Source organism: Momordica charantia (genome assembly GCF_013281855.1).
Source record: "Momordica charantia cultivar OHB3-1 chromosome 5 unlocalized genomic scaffold, Mcharantia_2.0 BLBB01000005.1, whole genome shotgun sequence".
Lineage (NCBI taxonomy): Eukaryota > Viridiplantae > Streptophyta > Magnoliopsida > Cucurbitales > Cucurbitaceae > Momordica > Momordica charantia.
In genome coordinates this window covers 8824040-8830815 of record NW_028275163.1, presented here as the reverse complement: position 1 = coordinate 8830815, position 6776 = coordinate 8824040, and the positions used below count along the sequence as shown (strand labels likewise).

Below are 6776 nucleotides of genomic sequence, written 5' to 3'. Positions count from 1 at the left end.
TAAGGTTAATAACTCTATGGCGGCTGGGTGGTCTTGATATAGATGATGGGCTGGATTGTTCGATCATGGGATTGTCCTCCATCTCTGGTGATGTTGAACTGCCGACAATCGCGCTAAAGCGGCGCGTGTCCTAGGCCGAATGGGTGATTCTAAATTGATAGCCCTCGCCGACCTTATCCTTGTAGATTTCATTGTTCCCCCCGACTCCTCCACTAATTGCACATCACTATCATCACCATTAAGGCATCCTGCTTCAACCTTGTCAGTGTCTAGTCCTTGGCTTGGAGAATCTACCGAAACACTCCCCCTACTTCATATTCGTCTCTACTCACAAAATCAGTGGAATTAAAGAGTACATCATTCAAGAAACTAGGACTCAGTGGCTCCGCGAGACAATCTTTCTCCCATGCTAGGGTCGGTCTCAATGCTGTTGTCCTTTTCTGTCTCACTTATGCACACTAACCGCCTCTTGTAATAAACCAATTGAGATGTGGAATGCCTACAAATACCTGGAACAATGGTCTCTGATGTTCGAAATTGACCATCTGATGTGCCAGCCGCATTCTTTGTACCAACATAGGCATTTGTTGTGGCCAACACATTGTCTCGCTTTGTTCCAATCTCATTATCAACAACAATATTGCCGCCCTGAAACATATCTTCAACTAAGTCAGTAGGTAAGTGCATAAATTTTACCTTATTGGCGTGTCCCGCTGCTAATTTAGTTCGAGCAAATGTTCGGGTCCACTGTGGTAGTCGCATAGGAGAATCATGGTTCGAATCGTTCTCATCCTCTTCGTCGGAACTCAATAGCAGTATCTTCCGGTTTGAATCCCTCCTTAATTTTTTTTTGTTTGGACTCAGGCTACCATGGATTTCGAAGCACTCCCATACCTGGAGAAATAGTACAGAGGGGTTTTTTTAGGGCTTGACGTCGGGCTGAAGAGATGGGGATAGCTTCTTCAAACGGTTCGGACTTGGGTGGTTTCAAACTTACCCCTAGACTAGAAGTGAGCTGCCGACGGCCACGGTGGTCAGTAGAGGTACGCTTGCGGTGAGGGATTTCGACAGGCGGCCATGGGCTTTCTTCATCGGACAGTTGAAAACGCCGACGACCTACTGGACAAGACGATGGCAAAGAAGCGGAGGTCTGAGAGTGCGACGGCGAATGAAGAGAAAAACAAGGGGGGGGGGAAGTTTGCGAAGAAGAAGATTAGAAAAATTGACTTTGACTTTTGTTTTTAATTATTTGTCCTTTTTTTTTTGAATTGATCAAAAACTTTGTTTAAAAAGATAAATGGGTTACACAATTGGGCCCAAAAATGAAAAGCCCAAAACAACCTATTTATTCTTATTTTTCAAAAACTGCTATTTTGTTTTTGTTTTTGTTTTTTTGTTTTTTGTTTTTTTAACAAAATGCAATTAAACAAAGTCTTTAGAAATTACAAAGCTTAAATTTTATTATTTTTATTTTTTTAATGAAATCCAAAATTTTCTTTTAAAACAAACTCCTTTTTTTTAATAAAAGAAAACTTCAAAACTAAAAAAATAAAATAATAATAAATAAAAAACATAAAATAAAATAATTCACACCGAGTGCCCTTCCCATCAAGTTTGAAAAAATCAAATGAGGGACCGATAAGTCATTCATGTATTTAAAAAGAAAATAGAGGTTTTACCTCTATCAAATTGATTTCCAAAATAAGGCTTAACTCTTTGACCGTTAACTTTAAAAATATTACTTGAATTGTCTTCTAAGTCGATGGCCCCATGAGGATATACGTTCGCGATTTTGAATGGGCCGGACCATCAGGACTTTAACTTATTCGGAAATAGTCGGAGTCTAGAGTTAAATAATAAAACCTTCTCACCTACTTAGAGGTGCTTGGGCCTTATTCGCCGATCATGCCACTGTTTTGTTTTTTCCTAGTACATTGTGGCATTTTCGTACGAAAATTGTCTAAATTCTTCTAATTCGTTCAATTGGAACTTCCGTTCTTCAGCTACAGCATTAAAGTCAAAATTTAGTTTTTTAGTGGCCCAATATGCTTTATATTCTAATTCAATAGGAAGATGACAAGTCTTACCAAATATTAGACGAAAAGGAGACATACCAAGAGGGGTCTTGAAAGCAGTCTGATATGCCCAAAGGGAATCATATAATTTAATCGCCCAATCTTTCATATTTGTATTGACCGTTTTTTCTAGGATAGATTTAATTTCCCTATTAGAGACCTCAGCCATGCTATTTGTTTGCGGGTGGTACGCAGTAGCAATCTTATGTTGGACATTATATTTTGCTAACACTTTAACTACTGCTCTATTTACAAAATGCGTTCCCTCATCACTAATTAGACATCTTGGAGTACCATAGCGAGTAAAAATATTTTTTTGCAAAAATTGAATAACAATTCTAGCATCATTTACTGAAGTTGCTATGGCTTTTATCCATTTAGACACATAATCGACGGCTAACAAAATGTACATTTTACCAAATGACGGTGGGAACGGTCCCATAAAATCAATGCCCCATATGTCGAAAATTTCTACTTCTAAAATGGGGTTTAGAGGCATTTCATTTTTTTGGGAAATATTACCTACCCGTTGACACTTGTCACATACCTGGGCAAACTGGTGGGCGTCTCGAAATAAGGTGGGCAAAAAGAACCCACTCTGTAATACCTTAGTTGCAGTTTTTCGACCCGCAAAGTGCCCACCATATGGGGACGTATGACATGCTTCCAGGATTTTTGCTTGTTCCTCTTCAGCTACACAACTGCGTAAGATAGTATCAGGGCCTAACTTATAAAGATACGGCTCATCCCACCTATAATGCTTAGCATCATGTAAAAATTTCTTTACCTGTTGTGAGTTAAACTTATAAGGAAAGATGCCACTTACCAAAAATTTCGCAATATCTGTATACCATGTGATGCTATCAATAAGAAGGATTTGCTCATCAATAAAGTATTCCTTGACTGCTGATGGGTCTTTTGGGATAGTGGACTCTAATCGAGACAAATGGTCCGCTACCTGGTTTTCTGTACCCTTCCGATCTCGAATCTCTAAGTCAAATTCTTGAAAAAGTAAGATCCACCGAATAAACCTTGGCTTCGCGTCTTTCTTAGCAAACAAATACTTCAAGGCAAAGTGGTCAGTGAAAACAATAACTTTATAACCTATCGAATATGCTCTAAATTTATCAAAGGCAAATACAACAGCTAATAGTTATTTTTTCTGTGGTGGTATAGTTAAGTTGTGTTGCAGTTAAGGTCTTACTGGCATAGTATACTGGATGCAAAATTTTATTTTTTCTCTGCCCTAACATGGCTCCTAACGCATAGTCACTCGCGTCACACATTACCTCAAAGGGTAGATTCCAGTCAGGTTCTATTATGATAGGTGCTGAACTCAATGCCTTCCTAAGAGTTTCAAATGAATTCATGCATTCTTCATCAAATTCAAATGTCCTATCAATTTCCAACAAACGACATAAAGGTTTTGATATTTTAGCAAAGTCTTTGATAAAACGACGATAAAATCCAGCATGACCCAAAAAACTTCGAATACCTTTCACTGACGAGGGTGGTGGAAGTTTTGAAATGAACTCAATTTTAGCTCGATCTACTTCCATTCCTTTGTTTGAAATTTTGTGACCCAAAACAATACATTCTTTTACCATGAAATAACATTTCTCCCAATTTAAAACAAGGTTTGTTTTTTCACATCTCTCCAAAACTTTTTCAAGATTTTTAAGACAATTTTCAAAAGACTCTCCAAATATCGAAAAATCATCCATAAAGATTTCAATCACATTTTCAATCATGTCAGAAAAAATTGCTATCATACACCGCTGGAACGTAGCAGGTGCGTTACACAAACCGAAGGGCATTCGTCGGAATGCAAATGTTCCATAAGGGCATGTGAAAGTTGTTTTCTCCTGGTCCTCCAAGGCAATTGTGATCTGGTTATACCCTGAGTATCCGTCGAGAAAACAGTAGAACTCCTTACTTGCGAGACGATCAAGCATTTGATCAATAAATGAAGGAGGAAAGTGATCCATTGTTTTTACCTTATTGAGTTTGCGGTAATCCATGCAAACTCTCCAGCCGGTTACGGTTCGGGATGGGATCAATTTGTTCTTTTCATTTGTGATGACCGTCATGCCACCTTTTTTGGCACACATTGAATTAGGCTCACCCACTACTGCTCGCTATTGGGTATATTACTCCCGCGTCTAGCCATTTTAGAATTTCTTTCTTCACTACTTCTTGCATTTTATGATTCAATCTTTGATGTTCAACAGAGTTGATGGCACCTTCTTCCAAATTTATCTTATGCATGCAAAATGATGGACTAATTCCTTTTATATCTGTTATTGTCCATCCAATGGCTTTCTTGTAGTTTGACAATACCTGTAACAACAAAATTTCATGTTCGTTAGTTAACGTTGCAGAGATGATTACATGTAAAGTTTCATTTTCTCCTAAGTATGGATATTTTAAATGAGTAGGCAAGGGTTTTTGTTCTAGTCGAGGCGGCTCAATGATTGATGGTTGCATCGCCTTAAATTCATCTTTGCTCAAATCTCCAAACTCAAACTTCTCCATCGGTGACAAGAAAGTGTTTGCTCTTTCTTTTTCCATTGCTTCTAATTCTTGCTCTAAACCTTCAGTTATCAAATCACAAAATTCTTCCATAGACACAGGGTTAGTTATCTGAATATTTGAGCACTCTTCTACTTCATCTGAAAGCCGCATAGCATCCAGTACGTTGAATGTCACTTGCTCGTCGTTCACCTTCATTGTGATCTCTCCCTTCCTTACGTTGAAAATTGTATCTCCTGTTGCGAGAAACGACCTTCCAAGTATGATAGGGACGTCCAAGTCTGCTTCACAATCTAAAGTAATGAAATCTGCAGGGAAGATAAACTTATCAACCTTGACTAGTACATCCTTTATTTTGCCCTCGGGTTTTCTAATAGACCTATCTGCAAATTGGAGGGTTACAGTCGTGGGGCCAGCTTTTCCTATATTAAGTTCTTTAAAAACTGACAAAGGCATTAAATTTATACTCGCGCCAAGATCACACAATGCCCAACCAAGATTTTTGCCTCCTATTTAGCATGGGATAGTAAAACTTCCAGGATCTTTACATTTAACAGGTAGGGGATTCCTTAAGGCATCGCTAATACACTTAGTTAATGCAACTGTTTCATGTTCCCCTAACTTTTTTCTCCTAGAAATAATATCCTTTAAAAATTTGGCGTAATTAGGCATTTGCTCAAGGGCATCAACTAGAGGGATGTTTATATGAAGTTGTTTCAAGATATCGAAAAATTTACGGAAGTGGGTGTCCTGATTTTCTTTACCAAACAATGAGGAAAATGAGGAGAAGGTCTAGAGTTACTTACCTGCGGGGCAATTGGCCCACTTACCTCACCTTCTACTGGTTGGTTAGGTTCTGTTACAGTCTCTTTTTCCTTTGAAGGACTGGATGCTTGTTCACCCGGCAGTTTTGGTCCTTCATAAGCTAACCCGCTCCGGGTTGTAATGGCTTTGCAATGCTCCTTATCCTCTCTCTTTGGTTCCTCTGTGGTACTTGGCAATGTCCCTAGAGGTCGACTCCTAAGTTCATTGGCAAGCTGCCCCATATGAGCTTCCAAATTTCGTATAGCTGCGTCATTTCTAGACGTGTAATCTCGTATAGCTGTGTCATTTCTTATCGTGAATTCTCGCATAGCTGTGTCATCCTTGTCGTGAATTCTTTCATCATACTGGTCATACATTCCTTCATCATACTTTCCATACTACTCATACTAAACTGTGCTGGTTGTGGTGCATTTTTTTGTTGATTGTATTGCTGTGGAGGTGGAGGTAAAGCAAGGACTCCTTGAGAGTTATAGGTCTTATATTGTTGATTTTGAACTTGAACTGCATTATTGGAACTCCCTTGCCCACTCCATGAAAAATTAGGATGGTGCCTCCATCCCGGGTTGTAGATGTTGGAGTAAGGATTAAAGTTCCTTTGATTCCCTTGCCCTACATAACATAAAGAAGCTGGATTGGATGGGCAGTTTTCAAAATAATGAGAATCTCCACAATAATAACAAATAGATTTAGTCATATGATAAACAGGAGCAAGATTAGTATTTGCTGTAGATGCTGGTGTAGGTGCGGCATTATTCCCTTGCATATTCTTCATCATTTGTGTAAGGGTATCTAATTGACTCTACATTGATGACATCGCGTCAAGATTAAACACTCCTGCTTGATATATGGTCTTTGGTTGAGTCCTTGATCTCTCTAAGCACCATAGATCGTTATGTTCAGTTAACTGATCAAGAATGGTAATGATCTCGTTGTATGTCTTAGAAGTGAACTTTCCATTTGCGGTTGTGTTTAATATCATTTTTGTTGGTATATCGCAACCTCGATAAAAATGTTCAATTTGTACACAGGCTGGAATTCCTACGTTTGGGCAACTTCTCATTAGCTCCTTGAAACGTTCCCATGCTTGATTGACTATTTCATTCTCTCTTTGCCTAAAAGAAATGATTTCCTCCCTCAAATCTGCATTTTTTGTGGGTGGGAAATACTTTGCAAGGAACTTGTCCACCATGGTTTCCCATGAATTGATGGAGTCTGGAGGAAAGGCATTCAACCATGCAGTTGCTTGACCTGAAAGGGAAAAAGGGAATAATTTTAGTCTTAAAGCATCATCAGATATTCTTGGTAACCTAAAAGAATTTGCCACTTGAATAAATGATTTAAGGT

The 6776-nt window shown here is 38.6% G+C and overlaps 1 pseudogene; it reads right to left on the bottom strand.

The window, feature by feature from the left end:
* Positions 1–369: 369 nt before the first annotated feature.
* On the bottom strand, positions 370–5788 carry LOC148211247 (uncharacterized; annotated as a pseudogene).
* Positions 5789–6776: the final 988 nt, after the last annotated feature.